Source organism: Rhinolophus sinicus, linkage group LG11 (assembly GCF_036562045.2).
Source record: "Rhinolophus sinicus isolate RSC01 linkage group LG11, ASM3656204v1, whole genome shotgun sequence".
NCBI classification, from domain to species: Eukaryota; Metazoa; Chordata; class Mammalia; order Chiroptera; family Rhinolophidae; genus Rhinolophus; species Rhinolophus sinicus.
In genome coordinates, this window is record NC_133760.1 from 65,475,777 (window position 1) to 65,495,767 (window position 19,991).

At 33.6% G+C, this 19,991-nt stretch overlaps 1 protein-coding gene across 8 annotated transcripts in view; it reads right to left on the bottom strand.

Moving 5' to 3' along the window:
• The window catches only part of MKLN1 (muskelin 1), a 283,551-nt gene that overhangs the window by 110,013 nt on the left and 153,547 nt on the right, over positions 1 to 19,991 (bottom strand). The gene's annotated exons all lie outside the window — the stretch shown is intronic.

The following is a 19,991-nucleotide window of genomic DNA, read 5'->3' on the forward strand; positions in this document are numbered from 1 at the left end:
AAACACAGAAAATGTCCAGTATATATAAGATTTTAAAATATGATAAAAGTAGCATTTCAAACAATTGAGAAAAGAAAAAATATACTGTATTTTGCCATGTATAATGTGTACTTTTTTGCCCAAATTTGTGAGGGAAAAATAAGGATGCGCATTATACATGGGTAGTACTAATTCCGCATCTATATAAATGTTCTTAATTCTTTTCTTTATGCTTATGAGTTACAAGCATAACTCTAGAAATCAATAACAATATCCGTATGCAAAATAACACCCTGGAATACAATGATAATCGGTTTTGTTGAATTTACGACTAACTTGTAACAACAAAGAGTTCGTGGCTTTCTATGATAGTAAATATTGTAAATTTGTTACTGGTACAAAATTAGAGGTAGCTTTTGGGTATCCAAATTCTTGATATAAAATTGACTGGGTTTTACTGATAATATCTTGAGTACTGATTAGCAGAAAAAAATGTTAACTGCTCCACATTTTTTTGCCCACGTGCTGCTTTTTATATTTATTTTAAGTATTAAGAGTAGCAATTTAAAAAGTATTGTCAAGCAGGCTTACGGTTTAAGCATGTTTAATCAAAAAAAGATTTCTAATTTGCTACAGTTTTTTGCATTATAAAGGAATTTTAGCATTTACTTTTTAACATTATGGTACAAGAAATTTTATGTCATAATTACAAAACACAAGAACAAATACAAGGTACAAGAAATTTTAGTATATTTACAGTGTTGTATGTAATAATAATGTTCATTCATGGGGAGAAAAAACAAAGAACATATACTTAATTGTTAATGTAGCTCTCAATGGTAAGATTACAGTGACTTCTTTTCCTGTGTGTACTTTTTATATTTTCTAGACTTGTCACACGTTACTTTCATAATCAGAGAAAAAGGTGTTTTTAAAATAATGAATTACAAAACAGAACAAAATACTATGTATGAAAAGATGGCAGTATGGTTAAAAGCTAAAACTAAAAAACTAGGATAAAAAAAATGACTAGTATGAATGTTATAAAGCTTGAAAGAAAACCTAATATATAACTATGGTACCACAAACATCACAAAAGTATAATAAATCTGGGCAGGGGAAAATCAGATGACATGTAAGTGAGCTAATTCCATCATCTTCCATAGCACCTAGGAATAATGCTTCTGAACTTAGTAGCAAGAAAAGAGTTTTAAGAATACTATTTAAAGTTTAGAATTAAGCAAGATTAAAGTAAAAATATACTATATACTTTCTAAAGTATTTGAGACAGAATACCAACAACAAAAAGAACATATAGCAAAAAACAGGAAATAAAAGATTAAATAAAAGCAGGAAACATTAAAAACAGAAAATTTAAAATAAAATGACAATATTAACACCAAGCATCTATTACAGTCATACTTGTAAGTGCCCTAAAATAACAGAATAGGATATCATTTGGATTAGGTGAATAGTAGAAACATCACTATTTACAGGAAGGCACATTACACAATAACAAAGTGATTCATGACAGATAAAAGATATACAGGCAGATACAGATTTTGTAAAATTAGGGGGAATTTAAAGCAAAAAGTATTAACTGAGTGAAAACAATAATTATACAGTAATAGTTTTCAAACTATGCTGATATTATAAGTTGTGAGTCTTAACGAATCAAGCAAAAATAAAGCAAAAATCACAGTAAATATGTGAAGAAACTCAAACAACAAACTTTCCATATTTATGGTAAACTGACATTATCATCAGATGATTACATCAGACTCTTTTCCTTCTTTTTAAAGACGTAAGAGGTGTGGAGAAGCAACTAACAAAGACTTATTGCCTCTTTAAAATTTTAAGTGACAGATCGCCTCTCAAAGCTTCAAGTCAACTGCAGATTGTCTTTAACTCCCTCTGAGATATTTCTCCCCTCAATCCATTTCCACTCTCCTGCAAGACAACTGAGGAACTAGTTTAGGGCAATAACTATTAACATTAGCCCTTCACCAACAGAACCACTATGGAGCATTCTAAAAAACAAGTTCTGCTTTATATCCTTCCTTGAATATTTCCCAAAGACCTATAAAGCATACCATCACTACTGATACAGCCTTTCCTTCTAATTCTCAGGACTAAGCAAGAGGTGTTAACCTCTCATATGTCAATCACAATACCCGTTCACTATCTCTGGTTCCTAAAAGGAGAAATATTCCATCTTCAGCCTCTGCTACTGGAGCAATCGTAGGCAGCGATGTTTTTGTACCTGTGACTTTGCCTTACAATTACCTCAATGACAACTACCTAAGCTGGCTGGCGACCTATGATAGGAAATGGGATGGGCCAGTATGAATATAAAATTATAAGACAGAAAAATGTGTAAGTAAACAGAACCAATGAAACAGAAAAGACATACAGATTAAGAAATACAAGAAAAACAATACAAAAATAAGAATGTTGTAGACATAAAATAGAAGAGACTTCAGAGAACAACAAAAAAATAGAATTGATGGCTTTGAGTTGCTGCTGCCAGGAGTCTCTGTTTCTAGAAACCAAAAGAATACAACCACAACACCCTTCTAGGTATTCCGTGAGTAATTTAAATATTTTTATTATTGTCTAGAAAAATAAATGACAAGCAAAACAAGTTATGGAAGGCACAATTCAGTATAGAACTATATGATTCAATAATAAAGAAGATTGATAAAGAGGCCAGCTCAAGTCTAAAAAAAATAAATAAAAATTTAAAAATAATAAGGAAGATCAATCTATTAAAGTTAAATATCTGCCATTTTAAATTATATTTAAAATGCAAATAACAACTGAGAACTGGTCAAGAAGAACCGATAAGGGAGATGGATTGAGGATCAAAATGGCCTTTCCTTTTTTTTTTTAAAGGAGGGCACAGCTCACAGTGGCCCATGCGGGGATCAAACTGGCAACCTTGGTGTTATCAGCACTGCACTCTAACCAACTGAGCTAACTGGTCACCCCCTGGCTTTCTATTTTTATCAGGGTTAATTTAATTTTAAAATGTACACTTTCACTGCTGCCAATGCAGGATGGAAACTGAAGGTAATAAAAATGGACCACAGTAATGTCTCTTATTAGACACAGACTACAAAGGTAAGGCTGTGAGTAATTAAATTCTTCTATTAAGACGATAAAAATTTATAGTGAAACACATGGGCAATTAAAACATGGAATACAACTTTTTCTAAGTTATATGTCTCTATTTGGCATTTTTTAAATGTACTATATATGTATCTACCAATTAAATGTCAGAAACAAACTATTAAAATTCACTGTAAGAAGATAATTTATGGGACATTTTGGGTTCAATTCAAATCAGCAAATTAAAATAATTTTTTGATTAAACATGCTCAAACCCTAAGCCTGCTTGACAATACCTTTTAAATTGCTATTCTTAATACTCAAAAAATATATAAAAAGCAGCAGTTGGGCAAAAAAATGTGGAGCATGTAACATTTTTTTTCTGCTCATCAATGCTCAAGATATTATCAGTAAAACCCAATCGATTTTACATCGAGAGTTTGGACACCCAAAAGGTACCTCTAATTCTGATGTGCAAAAGCCAGTCAAGCGAATATTTATATGAGTGCAGGATTCAACTCTGGAAAATTTTCCTTTTTGTAGTTTACAAAAACCCTACTAAAACCCGTGCCCTTTTGTTAAATGATGTGATACAACAGATCTAGAAGATATCAACTTTGCCTAGAATCGCAAGGCCTTGAAGCTTGGCCACTAATTGGTTGGATAACCTTAAGCACATCACATAATCTCTTTGGCTTTCATTTTTTCATCGGCACTGTAAAGAGAATGGTAAACTCCTTGGCCTCAAGTTTCTTCCAGCTCTAATCAGGGCAGCTGCATTGAACGACGCTATGAAACACCATCCACAAGGCCATGTTAACATTCTACAATCCTATGAAAAGCCTTCACATCCTTCATTCAAGTTATCATGTAAAATCCTCCTACACAGCAGTCAATAACAATACACGATTGATTATAAAAGAGCTCCATTATGTGTGAACACTCCATTGGAGTAACACCCTAACAGTACAAGAATGGGGACCTGCGGCCAAGGGGACTATGATCTCTTTTTAAATAAATAATAAATGTACAGAGCATAAAACTTAGGAGATACACAAAAAAGTATACAATAAAAAAATGTAATTCAAAATGTAAAACAGAAATCAACTGAAAGCAATTTTGAATATTCCCGGCTGTAGAGAGTTAAAGAGTATACTATTAACAGTTATAGCTTTTCCAAAAATCACTTATATTTGTACATACTGTAGAGGTTTAGACTCACTTCCACACATATCCCAATTTTTACACAGGAGCATAGTGGGAAAGGGGCCCTACCATAAAATGAAAAAGCACTTATTCAACAAATATTTACCGAGCCCTACATGCCACACACTGTGGTAGGCCCAAGGAATACAGTGGTATATAAGAAAGAAAGGATCCACACTTGCGATGCTAATGTTCAAATGAGAAGCAGCAGAAAATAAAGCTGTAAACAAGATAATTATAGACTGATAAGTGCTACAAAAGAAACGGGGGCTGAGATAGGGCAGAGGAGTTCTTTTACTTGGAACGGTCAAAAAGGAAAAAAAACCTCTGGAAAAAATGCTAATTATGCTATTTAGAAGGAGGCACTCATGTAAAAATGAAGGAAAAGTCGAATCTTCACAAAAGAACCAATAAGTTCAAATTCCTGGCAACTGGAAATAATCTGACCAACGAAATCTGAGAACTGGGTGAAGTCAGATAATGTCCTCCCAGGCCCCACGATAAAGTAAATGCAAAGAAGGCAGGACGTCTCTAAAGGAGCCTGAGAACATTTAAAAAATGCTGATGCTAAACTCTAAAAGGCTTTCAGAACTACTACAGTGTTCTCTTACTTTTAGAAAGACAGAAACGCACCCTGAAGAGAAAATGCAGGGAACAAAAAATAAATTAAGCAACAGATAAAGAATGACAACCTCCAGGAGAGATAAGATTCATATTTTCAGTGGGCATAGGTCCAAGCAGTGTGACAGACGTCAAAAAGTACAGCAGCAAAATACATTTAAAGGTGCCTCTTCAGAAAGCAAAATACCTGGAAAACACACACACACACACACACACGAAGGCCAAAAGCCTTTAACAGTCGTAAAAGTCCAAATTTTCATATTTCACAAAGGAGAGGCCTTGAGCCACAAAGCTCAAAAACTACACTGGCCTATTCACTATTCACCTCTACTGCCTACAGCAGTTCTTCCTTCTAAACCTACTAGTTTAACACTAGAAACTAATATGAAAGCTTACACTAAGATACTATAGGAAAAATATTAAATGTGAAACAAACAACATTCTAACAGATAATAAAACTGTGAGAAAAATGTGGCCACACACACAAAAAATTAATATTATTTCAAAGTGAACTAAAAGAAATTAAGAAAATAGTTGAGGCATTTTTAAGCAGCAATAAATCAAAATTACAACTCAGAAATATTATGACTATAAGACAGGAAAGCTATCAAGACTCACATATCAGGGAGAATAGTTTTCAGAAACAGACTAAATGAGAAAGAACACAAAAAGGAACAGACTCCTCACCTTCCCCCCAAAAAAAACAACCAAAAAAAGGTTAGAAGATGAGTGAAAATAATTAACAGACACAAAAGAAAGCAACAGTAAGTAGGTGATACAGTAAATATATAATTGGAACCAGAGAAGTATTTCAAACTACGTTGCAAGCAAATCTTCCTAAAATAAGACCTGAATCTATACAATGAAAGGATGATACATGGTATATTATAGAAATTCAACCTAGAATATTCCCAGTATAAACTATTAGACTTTAAAGACTTTTTTAAAAAGTTATTTAAGTATCCAGGAAAAAAGACCAAGTCACTTACAAGAAAAAGAAAATCATAGTGTTAAGAAACTTTACAAATGCATGTTTCATACCCAAATACAATAAAACAAAAAATTTCAAGACACTTAAGCACAAAAAAATGTGAGTCTATGACTTCATAGTCTAAAACTATTAAAGAACTACACATATCCAAGAAATGATTTGAAAATATTAGGATAAAACCTAGTCATATAAACTAAAGACATTTCACTACAGAACTAAAACTAACCATGAAGGATGACATTCCAGTATGTAAATGTGTTCTGCAACAATGTAGGAAAAAACCAGGTCTATCAAACTGGAGAAGAATGGAGAGAATAAGTGAAAGTCAGAACAGACTTACTACCTATCTCACAAATATTTACTTGTAGAAGGAACAGAACATCACAAAATTAGATGCAAGGAGACAGGGAGGGAAGAAGTGTCTAGTGTTACATTAGAGGGACAGGATTGAAGAGAAACAGAAAACCAAAACCGAAACACAGACATACACACAAACCATCCTAAATGCCAAAAGGAACTTACCTGAATAAGAAAAAGACATAGTGAAAGATTTTATGTGTATGTGTGTACATAAAATGTCACAAAACATTAAAGATCAAACACACTGATAATCATAAATAGGTTTAACACAATTCTTTTTTAATTTTTAGATTAGCTAAGGCAAAAATCCAATTCTGTGATGGATACAAGAGACAAATAAAATGAGGTAATTTCACAAATTATATATTAAAAAAAAAAGCAAAGACAGACCAGACAAATACAAATAATAATAAAGCAAGGTTAAAATTTTGATTTTAGATATTATGAAATTTCTAGCCTTAAGCAAGAATAAAAGAGTACTTTATAATAAGTTGCTACAGTCTACGATGCGCATTAATGCTGGATATTACTAACAAAATAAAAAAAGCACCAAAATTCAAAATAAAACCCCAAAATCAAAAAAGTAAAAAACAATTCTATAAAAATTCTTGGGTCAAAGGAGAAATACAAAGCAGATTGCAAAATTTCTACAAAAAAAAATGCTAATAGCAATGTGGCACTTTCCAGTGGAACTTTCCAATATGATGGCCAGACACACATGTGGCTCCTGAGTCCTTAAAATGTGTCACATCTACGGAGATAAATTTGAAAACTTAGATGAAACCTGTAACTCTCTGGGGAAAACACTGTACCAATAGACATAGAAACTCTAAATAAAGAAATTTCCATAGGAACAAAAGAGAAAGTTATTAGAAAACCATAAAAAAACACCAGGTACAGCTGGTCCCAGTAAGAAAATCAAAACATTTAAAAAGAATAGATAATCCCAATATTAAACTATTCAACAACATAGAAAAAAGATAAAGGCACGCTTTAGTGAAGCTAGCATAAAACCTGGTACCAAACCTGATGGACTGGTAATAGAAATACAGAATATTACAAATCAACTTCATTTATACTGATACAAAAAAATCTCATATGAAAATCCAATTAAAAGTGCTAGAAAACAAAAAACTACAGCATTGAAGAAAAAGTTTAAGACCTAGTATGGATTATTCCAAAAATACAAGAGTGGTTCATTACTTGGCTCATTAACATAATTTATCATAGTAACATTTCTAAAGAGAAAGAATATTTAATCATTTTAATACATGACCCCCAAAAGCATTTGACAAAGTTTAATGCTCAATGAGGACAAAAACAATTAAAAAAAAAAAGTTGGTATTTAACATTACATATACATGCATGCATGTAATTCATATATATATATACACACACACGTAGCCAAAAAAATGTATACACACTTTAAGAAAGGAAAACTGTACTAACATTGTAATATTCAATATGTACTGATAACAAAAGATAAATACAAGTCACGTTTGACTTATGCGATTACAAGGTGTGCTCAAAGTGGTTACCATCAGCATAATTTTAATAGTTTTTTTCCTTTCTTAAAATATGTATACATTTTTTTGGCATCCTCTGTATATGATGACCAAAAGCCAGTACCTTATGCAACAGTTAAACACTAGAAGCATTTCTGCAAAATGAAGGGCAAAGATTCCCATTATCACCACTACTATTAAATTAAGGTTATTAGCCAATACAACTTCTAAAAGGAAAGCTTTTTAAAAGGGACTTTGCACAGGGACTTCCATATTCAGCTCCAAAATCTAAAAGCTTGGAAGTTGTGTATCACTCCCATCTAGACAAGATAAAAGCTGAACATACTGAAAATCAATGACTTTTCTCCGATCCCTCAAAGAGCTGAGGAATCGATCCCTCAAAGAGCTGAAAATTACTGGAGAAACCACCACCTGTAATTTATGGAGACAGACAAAGACAGAAATCAGCTTACCTGAAACAGAAGCCACTGGAGCCAATAAATGGTAGGAACAATTAAATGGTCCTTTTGACAAATTTCATTACTGGATACTGAATGTGGACTAGCTTAAGAGTTACAAACTCCTGTGAGATTAGTTTCAAGGGTCCCCCACACTTTTATGGGTTTTATTCTCAGTAAGAGGAGAGAAAAATGCCTACCTGAGAGTAAGGGAAAAGCAACCATTTAAAAATACCCCCAGTGTTCTTCATAACGAAGGCCACCCTTAAAGGCAAATACTTTACCAGAGCCTTACCCTTCCTGGAAAAGGGCAAGTAGCCAACTCCAGCCACCTCTAGCCTTTCTTTCTAACATAAGGGAAGAAAAAGAAAGGCTAAGAAACACTTCAGAAAGTAAGACTGCACGACTCAGACCCAGTAAAAACTGGTACTGTATTTAAATTAAGATTAGAGAATGCGTCTCCGCCCTTACACCTAACCACCATAACAGGAGTAATGACAGCAAATTACAACTGAGAGAGCTATAAGACATAAACTCTATTTAAGAAGTTCTTCGGGAACCCCACCAAAAAAACCGGGGAGAGAAGAGAACAAGGACGACAGAGGAAAATGAAGCCTCTGGCACCTAGGGCTTCATCAAACATTGAACAGACCAACTTCTAACCTGATGAACTTAAAACCTCAAACTAAAAGGCCTCATTAAGTCAGTTCCTATTCCCTAATACATCCTAGTGGGTTCCAACAAAAAATCTGAAAAAGCATGCTGAAAACCAAGAAAAAAGTCTGCAGAGACAAAGCAAGCTTTTGAACCAGACTCAAATATGACACAGATTTTGGAATAATCAGAGATAGGGAACTTAAAATAACTATCATTAATAGCTTAAGGGCACTAATGGAAAAAGTAGACAACATGCAAGACAGATGGGTAATGTACCAAGGAATCAGTGAGTTGGAAGATATGTCAGCATAAGTTCCCAAAATAAAAGAGAAAAAAAATGTTCCAAGAAAAGAATGTCAAAGAACTTTGAGAAAATTACAGTTATAATACTGGCATAATTTTAGTAACAGAATGAGAACAGAGTAAGGAGCAAAAGAAATATTTAACAAAATTTTTAACCAAAAAGGTAATAAGAGCTGAAAATTTTCCAAAATTAATGACAGACACCAAACCACAGATCCATGAAGCTCAGAGATAACCAAGCAGGATAAATACCAAAAGATCTATACAAAGGCATAGTCATAAAAAAATAAATAAATAAATAAAAAGAGAGAAAAAAAACATCTTGAGTGAAGCCAGCAGAAAGAACTCACTTACCTATACAAGAACGAGGATAAGAATTTCTTTGGACTTCTCACCAGAAACCATACAATCAAGAAAAGGGTAAAATGAAATACTTGAAAGTGTTGAAAAAAGAAAACCACCAACCTACAATTCTGTATCCAGTGAAATTATCCTCCAAAGGTGAAGGAAAAATATATAAACCAATACCTCTGCTTTGCAAAAATATTAGAGTTCTTTTAAGGAAAATGATGTATGTGAGAAATTTATATCTACATAAAAAGGGCCAGAGAAAGACTAAATGGAGATAAAATAAAAACTTGCATTTTCTTATTCTTAACTGAGCTAACAGATAAGTGTTCAAAGTAATAATGGTAACAACATATTCGGTGATTATAGCATATGGAAAAGTAAAAATGAAAGCAATGTTAAAAGGAATGGGAGGAAGGAATTAGAAATACTCTGGTATAATGTACCTGAAGTACCTATGAAGTGGTATACTGTTATTTAAAGCTGTATTAGATTAGTTGCAAATATATTTTGCAAACTTTAGGATCAGCACTAAAAACATGTTTAAAAGAAATGGTCTAAATAAACCAATTGAAAGGGACTGTCAGAGTGGATTAAAAAAACAAAAACAAAAAAAGACCCACATATGTTGTCTAGAAGAAACCCATTATAAATATAAAGGCACAGATATATGAAAAGTGAAGAAATAAATAAGATTGTACCATGCTTTCAAAAGAATAGCTGGAGTAGCTATATTATTAATAATAGGCAAAGGACTTAATAGTAGGGAAAATCATCAGGGATAAAGAAGGACATTAAATAAAGAAAAAAGTGTCAATTCTCCAAAAAGACATAACAATCTTTAATGTGTCTGCACTCCAAAAAAGAGTGTCAAAATACCCAAGGGAAAACTGACAGAACTGCAAGAAGAAACAGACAAACTGACTATCATAATTGATGACACCAACATCCCTCTATCAGTAAATGACAGATCCAGTAGGCAGAAACTCAGGAAGGATACAGTTGAATTGAACAGCACCATCAATCAACTAGATCTAATTAACATTTATAGAATATTTCATCCAACACAGCAAAATACACAAGCTTCTCAAGCTCACAAAGGTACATTCACCAAGACAGACCATAAAACACATGCTAATAAATGTAAAAGAATAGAAAATCATACAAAATATGCTCTCAGACCACAACGGAATTAAACTAGAAATCAGTAACAGAAAGTAGAAAATCCTAAAATATGTAGATTAAACAACATACTTCTAAGTAATGCATGAGTCAAGTCTAAATATAAATTTTAAAATACACTGAACTAAAGAAAAATGAAAATAAAATATCAAAATTTGAGTGAAACAACCAGAGCAAAGCTTAGAAGGAAACTTATAGCATAGAATGCACAACTTTTTAGAAAAGAAGATCTAAAATCTACCACCTAAGCTTCTACCTTGGGAAACAAGAGAAAAAAGAAGAGCAATTCAAGCATAAAGCAACCAAAGAAAACAAATCATAAAAAAGCAAAAATCAATTAAACTAAAAACAGGAAATGAAAAGAGAATCAATGAAACCAAAAGCTGGATGTTTGAAAATAAATAAATAAAACTGACAAACTTCTAGCTATGAAAAAAGAAGAAGACACAAACTACTAATATCAGAAATGAAAGAAGGGTCATTGCTACTGATCACTGGATAGTAAAAGAATAATAAAATAAATGATTCTATTTCCACAAAACTGTAAAAGATGAAATGGACCAACTCCTTAAATGACATAAATTACCAACATTCAAGGAGAAATAGATCTTCTAAATAGTCAAGTAACTCTTCACGAAATTGAATCAATAATTAATAATCTTCCAACAAAGAAAATACCAGGCACAGATGGTTTCACTGCTGAGTTTCACCAAACATTTAAAGAGAACAATGATACCAATTCTCTCATTTTCTTCCAGAAACGCAAGTATAAGAAACACTTCCTAACTCTTTCTGAGCCCAGCATTACTCAAATACCAAAACCAGATAAAGACATTACAAGAAAGAAAAACTCAAGCCCTGTATCTTTTATGAATATAGATGCAAAAATATTAGCTAATAAAATCTAACAATGTTAAAAATAATCACACACGACAATAAAATGAGACTTATTCCATATATACAAGGCTAGTTCAACATTCAAAAATCAATTAATGAAGTCCAACACATCAACAGGCTAAAAAAGAAAAGCCATATGATATCAATAGATGCAGACAAAAGCATTTCACAAAATCCAACACCCATTCATACTTTAAAATCTCAGTACACTAGAAGTAGAAGGGACCTTCCTCAAATTGATAAAGCACATCTATAAAACATTTCAGCAAACATAAAAGTGAGAAATTAGTCGCTTTCCCCCTAATATTAGGAACAAAGCACTCCTACTCAACATCATAAAGTTCTAGCCAATGCGATAAGACTAAAAAAAGAAATAAAAGGTAATACAGATTGAAAAGAAAGGAAACTGACATTGTTCACAGATGACATGATTGTAAAGAAAATCCCAAAGAATCAACGACAACAAAAATACCCATCTAATCATAGTAAGTGATTAGCAAGGTTGCAAGATAAAAAGTTAATATACAAAGATCACTGCTTTCCTACATACCAGCAAAGAACTGGAATGTGAAAGTAAAAACACAGTATCATTTATATTAGCACCTAAAAAAATAAAGTACTTACGAATAAATCTAACAAAATATGTACAAGATCTATATAAGGAAAACTACAACCTCTAATAAAAGAAAATCTAAATAAATAATGGAGAGATATTCCATGTTCATGGATATAGGGCCCAATATTAAGATAACCAGTTCTTCCCAACTTGATCTATACATTCTACCCAATCCCAAACAAATCCCAGAAAGCTATTTTGTGAATGTCGACAAACCAATTCTAAAGTTTATATGGAAAGACAAAAGACGCAGCATAGCCAACACAATATTGAAGAAGCAAAGTTGGAGGACTGACATTACCTGCCTTCAAGACTTACTAAGAGCTACAGTGAATCAAGTCAGTGTGGTAACAGTGAAAGAATAGATACACAGATCAACGGAACAGACTAGAGCCCAGAAGTAGACCCCCACACAAAGTCAAGTGATCTTAGGCAAAAGAGCAAAGGCAATTCAATAAAGAAAAGACAGTCCTTTCAACACAAGGTGCTGCACCAGCAGGGCATCTACATGATTAAAAACAAAAACAAAACCTTAGACCTTTCACAAACTTAACTCGAAAATCAATCTTAGACCTAAATGTAAAACACAGAAGTATAAAACTCCCAATTGTCACCCCAATAAACATTAAAGAAAAAAAAAAAAAACTCCCAGAAGATAATACAGAAGAAAATCTATGTGACTTGGGTTTGATAATGACTTTTTAAATATAGCACCAAGGGCACAATCCATGCAAGAAAAAAATTGATAAGTTGGACTTTATTAAAATTAAAAACTTCTGCTCTGCAAAAGACACTGTTAAGAGAATGAAATGACAATCCAAAGATGGGGAGAAAATATTTGCAAAACACATATATGATAAAGGCCTGTATCAAAAATACACAAAGGACTCTTAAGACTCAAAAGAAAACAAACCAATTTTAAAATGAACAAAAGACGTGAATACTCCCCCCATCTAAGAAGATATAGTAGATGGAAAATAAACACGAAAAGATGCTCCATATCACATGTCATTAGGGAATTGTAAAAACAGCAATGAGATACCACTACACACCTATTACAGTGGCTAAAATTAAAACAAACAAACAAAGAAAAACTTATGACACCAAATACCATTAAGGATGCAAGGCAACAGGAACTCCCATTCATTGCTGGCTGAAACCCCAAATGGTGTAATGTGACCTTGGAAAATAATTTGGCAGTTTCCTACAAAGCTAAACATAATCTTGCCATACAATCCAGCAATCACACTCGTAGGTATTTCCCCAATTAAGTTGGAAACTTATGTCCCAACCAAAACCTTCACATGGATGTTTATAGCAGCGTTTACTCCGAACTGCCCCAAACTGAAAGAATCAACACGTTCTTCATTAGATTAATGGACAAACTGTCATACATCCACACAACAAAATACGATTCATAGATAAAAATAAATGCACCACCAAACCACAAAAAGACATACAGGAATCTTAAATGAATACTGCTAAATGAAAATAAATTATATGATAATCTGGAAATGACAAAATTATAAACAGTAAAAAGATCAGTGTTTGCCAAAGGTTCAGGAGGAGAAGGGAAAAGTAAATAGAACAGAGAATTTTTAGCGGATATATAACATTATGCATTTGTCAAACCTACAGAACTTTACAACACGGTGTAAACCTCATGCATGCAAATTAAAAAAAAAATTAGGAAATGAGGGGCTTCAGGAAAGAATGTGACAAAAGACTCTAACTGTGTTACAAATGTATGAAACAATCTCACTAAAGGCGATGGGAAAGGTGCTGCCCTGAGTAACTCTGTAAATGAATGGAGTCTGTAAGACGAAAAGCAAAGGAACTGCATGAGTGCCTAACTCTAGTCAACAGAGTCCCACAGGACACAGACTAACAATTCTGATGCTGCTTGCTACAGGTACACTGGGGTTGAACAACTGAATAAAGACTTGGCAAGTGGTTTGATCCAGATTTCTTACTATTATTGTGAAAATTTACAGATCAGCAAGGCGAGGAGCCTACAATTATTCAACGTGCAACAATCAACAGCTTTTCTATACATTAAAAATGAACAAATGGAACCCCAAATTTAAAAACACAAAACCATTTAGAACTGCTTCAAAAGAAATGAAATAAACAGAACAAAACATACACAGGAGGCTCTTTATCCTAAAAATACAAAATGCTGATGAATGAAATCCAAGACAACCTAAATAAATAGAAAGATATATTGTGTTCATGGATTGAAAAACTCAATAAAATAAGGATGAAATAAGAAAAAAGTAATAGAATTGTAAAATCATAGAAGATGCAATCCCATAAATCAAATTTGAACTGGAAATAGCAGTATGAACTCAAGGTATACTTTTCTCTTAAAAAAATGTTTATTTCCTAGCTATGTCCCCTAAAAGGCTTTAAAAGAAATGACAATACAGTAGCAAGAAACGTTCCTACTTTCCAACTGTGAATTCTAAACATCATTCTCCCAACAGGACACGATAGATAAAGGACATCTTGCTATTCTAAACAGCTAAAAAATAAAAGGCTAACAAGGTCATGTCAAAGGAACACTGGAGCAAGCCTGAAGGGACTCCCACTTGCCAAAGACGGAACAATCTGGCATCAGAAAGAATGACTGGTGAGATTTTTAAAGACACAATGAATATATAAATAGCCTAATGTGCATAAATGCTTTTCTTTTTAAAAAGGAAACAATTTGACACCTGGTGGGTATAAGTCAACTCATTACTCTAAAAATTGGTCATTGAAAGGAAAGAATTAAGCGTTTACCTTGCTTTTCCAGTAAAACTGTATTTCAGAGTAACCAAAAAGCTCTAATGGATGAGGGAGAATTCTATACAGAAAAATTTCAGTTAATAAATGTGAAAGGAATGACAGCATTAGAAAAATCCAATTTTGATACCTTTAATGAGATAGCTTATTCTAACACTGATTATCTTTGGATATTAAAAGCATTAATGAAAGGTGGATGAGCAACCTTATGAGAAAGGAATCAAGTTGTCACCCCAGACTTGGTGTCTCCTGAAATGACACAATACAAAGTACATGGCACCACCTAGGGAACAGTCTTCAAAAAAAAAAAAGATCCAAAATCCGAACAAGTCTCTCCATCTGACTCAGTCCACACAAAGTATGACAGAGGAATTGGTCAAATGCCACTACAAAGAAGCAAGTAGACATATGCAGAACGTGTGAGCCTCTTCAGGACACATGACCTGGTTTCTTCAACAACAAACCAATGGATGGAAGAAAAATGGGAGGATGGTATGACTGTTCTTGATGAAAAGAATTTTAAAGGAACATAACAAATACAGTAAGTGTTTGGATCCTGATTCAAACTACAAAAAGGCATTTTTCAACAGAGAAACTTGAATATGCACTGGGTATTAGGTATTATTAAGGAATTACTGCTACCTCTATTAGGTAACACAATGGCATTGTGCTTATAAGACAATGTCTCTGGCAGGTAAATTCAAAGATGGCCCCAAATGATCCCTACCTTCCGGCATTCATGCCCTCTGTAATCCCTAGGAACTTGCTTCTAACCAAAAGAATACGGTAAAAGTCATGGGATGTCCTTCCCAGGACTGGGCTACACGAAACTGTGCCTTTCATCTGCTATATACTCACTCCCGTGCTGGCTTTGATGAAACAAATTACCATGTTGGAGAGGCCCACAGAGCAAGGGCCTCCTAAGAGCAGCCTCTGGCCAATAAAAACTGAATCTTGCCAACAATCACATGCGCTTGGAAGCAGATTCTTTCCCACTCAAGGCTAGAGATGAAACCCCAGCCCCGGCTAACTCCTTGACTACAGCTCTGCAACAGACGTGGAGCAAAGGATCCGTCTAAGCTATGCCTGAAATCTTGACCCTTATAAACTGTGAAATAATAAACATGTATTGTTTGAAGCTGCTAAGTTTGTGGTAATTTGTTATGAAGTAATGGATAGCTTACACAATCTCCTCTCCTTTATGCATACTGAAATATTTACCAATGAAATGATCTTATATTTTCATCTTAAAATACACCAGAAGAAAGAAAAAGAGGGGGTGCAGCAAATAGGTTTTAAAAAAAGGCAGCCAAAATGTTGATAGTTGTCGAAGGTGGGATTCATTTTTCTCTATTGCTGGGTATGCTTGAAAAATGTTCATTAAAAGTTTGTTTTGAAATTATGAATGAGTGAAGTAGGGGTAACAGCAAATACACACAACTCTTGTTTACCGGTGTAGAAAACATTTAAAAGAGACGTGAGGTTAAGGCAAAGTTTTTAAAAGACTAGTGAAAGCTGGTTAATGGGCATTGAATGGGGGCAGGGGAAGAAACCAAGTGGCTCATAATGTAGGAAAACAGAGATAACTGGAATAGGATCCAAAGTGCATATAAGTGAAAGAACTAATCTAGAATGATCATCCCCATTTTAATAGACAAAAAGATGGAGAAAATTAGACAGACAAATTTCATAACGCTTTAAGTATTAACCTGGACATGTAATGACATTACTTTCATTGACAAAAACTTACATTAAGTCTAAATGAAATCTAAAATTGTTTCAGATTGTTAAAATGGCTGGATTTATAAAGATGTGGATTCTAAACTCAGCTCTACTACTTACTTCATAAATGACCTTGATTAAGCTCTGATAGTCTTATTGGCCTCAGTTGCTGCATTTCTAAATGAATACCGACACTACACTTGGAAGAGTCATTGTTGAAAATTACAGGATATCGATGTCCTAGCAAATAGCAGGCATCTGCTTAACGTCACCCAGAGCAAACTCAAGTCACCTTATTATTACAAGCACTTGAAAATGTTCCAGCCTGTAGCAATTATCTCTAAGGACTCAAAGCACTTTGGGATCACACACTTATGCGTACACATTCCACACAAATAAAGTACAGCAACCCCTGGGAAAAAGAGAATGGCATCAAAATAAACAAATATTTCCATACCGCAGAATAGTAAGATAGGAAACTCTCACTAGCCAAAAATCAAACTGGAAAGCCAGCTAAAGTCATTTGGGGTCTGTAAAAAACAGAAAATCTGCTAAGACAGTCATATAAAAATAGTCATTTACTGAATATCTCAGAAGGTTTGAATCATCAACCTTTTCTGAAATCAAACAACTGGCCCTTCAGAATATATTTCAAAAGTAAAAATTGCCCTTTTCTACCTAAAGCAAAGTTGGACATGATCTGGGAAAGATTTACTGCTGCTCAACATTGTTCAAACCTCAGACAAAATAACAATATATCCACAGAGTAATTAGAAAGATTTAAGATAGCAAATTCTTCCCAAGTATCCTCAAAGGCTTTATTTATATGCGATTAATTTTAGAGAAATAATCCTGATCATCTTCTGATGAAATCAAGTTCTCAAAATCTCTTTGCTGGGCAACACTTTAACTTCATTTGAGTTACTGTACGTGTGATGGTGGGTGAGGGGGTACACTTATTTCAAAAACTACTCTGTAATATCAACTCCTTGCTATCCTGTGCCAAAAAGCCCATAACATCGAATCCTCTCATGTTGTATGAAAATAAATAAAAGGCTAGAGAAACTAAACGACTGACCTAAAATTATCAAGTGGTAGCATATATACACACAACCTATTTGTTCTTTAAAGTTTACTTATTTGTTAAAATTATTTGTGAAAGTTATTTATTTGTTAAAATTAAATAAAATTGAAAACTGTGGGCAATGCTGAAACAAAAGGCATTACATTAAAAATTTAAAAAAATAATCAACCCAATTCTTACAACACTTTGGTATTTTCCTTGCAGTCTTTCCATATACACAAGCCTTCAAGTGTGTGTGCGTGTGTGTGTGTGTATGTAAAGATAAATTGGATTAAACCATTTAATAAGGGCTGTTTTTTGTCCCGTGGTTTTTTATATGGCATTATATCTGAAGCATTTTCTCTACAGCATTTATAAATAGTCTAAAACTTACATTTTAATGGCAGCCTATTAGCCCAACATAATTCAATGGTATCTCAACAAACTGCTCCATTAAATCCAGTAATTCTCAGGGTAACATATCTCTTTCAATAATATTAGATATTTGCTAGCGTATTAATTTGCAATCCATGCACTGTATTTTAGATAAATATAAAAATAAGCACTGCCCTAAATGCCTTGAAAAAGCCAGTTAGAGTATCATCAAAATTTCAAAATACCTTATTTAATTTCCTTAAAAGAATAAAAAGAATTCAGAGTTTTGGTTTTATTATACTTAAAATGGTTTTGCATACAGTGCCTAGCCTCCTAAACGCATTTGTAATCAGAGAATGCTTATTTCTTCTAATATGCAGAATTATAAAGGAAGAATAAATAAACTAACTAAATAAATGGGAGGAGCTCACTGCCACACATGGGCAGCATAAATGTTAAGTGTGCAGAGGGGACGACAGCACGGGATCTGCGACACTATCAGCCAAGCTGCCTTCAGTAAAGCGCATCTTTTGCACCACTGTAATTATGAAATAAATCTGACCAAAAACTAAAAAGACTTATTTAAAGCATTAAAAAGTGATGAGTCTGCTGAGCAATATGGGCAGGGCCACCAATCCACACATGTAACGTCTAAGGAAGGCCCTGACCAACGACCCAAGCTGTGTCGTGTGCCCCGTACAACTGGGCAAAGTCTACCTCTAAGCATCTTCCTGCTTCTGACCAAACAAGTTCCAAATGTTAACCTCATTTCCTAAATAAGAGCTGATGAATATGCACAAAGGTAAGGAGAAATTCCTGCTTTCAAAAAATTTGAAGAATGGTAAAGTAAATTAGATTTGCCTATAAAAGGCATATAGCTCATTTACCTCTTCTAAGAAGTCTCTCCTCAAGCCCCAGCCAACAGTAAAAGCTCCATTCTCTGAATTGCTCTGCAGATTTCTGTAGCATTTCCTGCTTTTATCATCACTCATCCGAACTTAGCTTTTGCCACCTTCTGTTGTACTATTATGTATCACTAGTTTATCACCAGAGATCCTGTCGGCTTGCCTATTATTCAGGAGTTAGTAGGCACCCAATAATTTATTTGTGGCAAAGAAAGTAAAAAATATGAAAAGCCGTAATTGCAACTTGAATACCACAATGTAACAGTAAAAATATAGACAAAAACAAAGTTTTTCTTTAACCTGTTACCCATAGTGGCATTTGAGGTTGAAGAAAACGAAGATCATGATAGATGTCAGACTTAAATAAACTTTCAGATCAATGCGTATGAATTTTCCAATCATCTGAAATTCTCTTTAAGTTCCAAAAGAAACTACATATTCTGTCCAACTAGAAGTTATTATTTTCAGCTCTTTTAAAATCCATGCCTCAGTCTGATTAAGGAAAGAATTCATAAACAAGTGGCATAAATATCTCCCATTCAATATGTAAACAAACTATAAATTTTAGGGAAAAAAACAACAACCAACTTCCTACTAACATCTCCACCACAAACTGCTTAGCAAAGTTTATGTGAACATATGCATGTATGTCTCCAAATATGTACACTGATAGGAAAGGTACATATCTTAAAAGATACAGGCATGGAGCCAATCCACATACATGTATTCTGAACAAACATAAAGCAAGATAAAAGACTAGCTAAACTGTCACAGAAAGTTCTCAGAGCAACAGATTTGAAGTCAAGTAATTTGCTAATTCCAGATGGTCGCTTTTCTTACTCTGTTCAATTCATATGCATTAATCAGTGTCTTGACATTATTCAAAACAGAAAAAAATTAACTAA